Source organism: Schistocerca serialis, unplaced genomic scaffold (assembly GCF_023864345.2).
Source record: "Schistocerca serialis cubense isolate TAMUIC-IGC-003099 unplaced genomic scaffold, iqSchSeri2.2 HiC_scaffold_82, whole genome shotgun sequence".
NCBI classification, from domain to species: Eukaryota; Metazoa; Arthropoda; class Insecta; order Orthoptera; family Acrididae; genus Schistocerca; species Schistocerca serialis.
In genome coordinates this window covers 30,001-31,991 of record NW_026048430.1, presented here as the reverse complement: position 1 = coordinate 31,991, position 1,991 = coordinate 30,001, and positions in this window count along the sequence as shown.

Here is a 1,991-nt window from a genome sequence, read left to right as displayed (position 1 = left end):
GTACCCGGCATATCTTTGCCGGTTCGGGAAAAGAGCGACACCATCGTGTGACTGTGGTGCTGAACTGGGCACACCGGACCACGTGGTCTATGAGTGTCCGCTTTTCGACGACGTAGCACGGGATTTACGAAATTCACTACCTAATACAGACACCTTCCATCTCATTAGGGACGCTACCACCTTCACTATCATTGATAAACTGGCTAGCGAGGTTTCCGCCAAGGTCCTAAGGGAATACAGAAGGGAAATTGAGTAGGTAGGATCACAAATTCTCTAGACACAACGCATCATCCCATTCCGCCGGGGTGCGTACTGGCCGATCGTCAACAACGGTCGGGATCCGACGCATCCAGGATTAGGGGGAGGGTGTGACCATACCGACTAGACTATAGCACACTAACTACGACAAATAATAACAATATACACTATGGTTGTAGGAGTAGAGTGTAGGAAATTTTTGTTTCTGTTTTTGACCTGCAGCGATTGTCGGAAGGCCAGCCCGGTGCCAGGGGCACGCCCACTGGGGTTAGCTCGGTGGGCATGGCCATAAAATAGTAGGTTTATATTACATACTGGCACACCTGTAACGCTGCAGGATGTAGATATCAGTAGCAAAGTAGCTTAGAGTTGATAGCCTAACAGTAATCCACATAGATACCTGTAGATAATGTAGTTACCTGTAGATTGAACTAACCTCCTGTAGCTAATAATAGTAATAGAATATAATAGATAAAGGTATATGCTGCTGAAATGTAATTCATAGCAAAATTCGACCCACTAATGTTTTTTAGGTGGTGGGTTAATTATGTATGATATTGGGATTTAAATAAAGAAATTTTTTTTTTAAAAAAAAAAAAAAAAAAAAAAAAAAAAAAAAAAAAACAGAGTCCCGACCAGAGATGGAAGGGACGCTTTTATTAGATCAAAACCAATCGGTCGGCTCGTCCGGTCCGTTTGCCTTGGTGACTCTGAATAACTTTGGGCTGATCGCACGGTCCTCGTACCGGCGACGCATCTTTCAAATGTCTGCCTTATCAACTGTCGATGGTAGGTTCTGCGCCTACCATGGTTGTAACGGGTAACGGGGAATCAGGGTTCGATTCCGGAGAGGGAGCCTGAGAAACGGCTACCACATCCAAGGAAGGCAGCAGGCGCGCAAATTACCCACTCCCGGCACGGGGAGGTAGTGACGAAAAATAACGATACGGGACTCATCCGAGGCCCCGTAATCGGAATGAGTACACTTTAAATCCTTTAACGAGTATCTATTGGAGGGCAAGTCTGGTGCCAGCAGCCGCGGTAATTCCAGCTCCAATAGCGTATATTAAAGTTGTTGCGGTTAAAAAGCTCGTAGTTGGATTTGTGTCCCACGCTGTTGGTTCACCGCCCGTCGGTGTTTAACTGGCATGTATCGTGGGACGTCCTGCCGGTGGGGCGAGCTGAAGGCGTGCGACGCGCCTCGTGCGTGCTCGTGCGTCCCGAGGCGGACCCCGTTGCAATCCTACCAGGGTGCTCTTGAGTGAGTGTCTCGGTGGGCCGGCACGTTTACTTTGAACAAATTAGAGTGCTTAAAGCAGGCAAGCCCGCCTGAATACTGTGTGCATGGAATAATGGAATAGGACCTCGGTTCTATTTTGTTGGTTTTCGGAACCCGAGGTAATGATTAATAGGGACAGGCGGGGGCATTCGTATTGCGACGTTAGAGGTGAAATTCTTGGATCGTCGCAAGACGAACAGAAGCGAAAGCATTTGCCAAGTATGTTTTCATTAATCAAGAACGAAAGTTAGAGGTTCGAAGGCGATCAGATACCGCCCTAGTTCTAACCATAAACGATGCCAGCCAGCGATCCGCCGCAGTTCCTCCGATGACTCGGCGGGCAGCCTCCGGGAAACCAAAGCTTTTGGGTTCCGGGGGAAGTATGGTTGCAAAGCTGAAACTTAAAGGAATTGACGGAAGGGCACCACCAGGAGTGGAGCCTGCGGCTTAATTT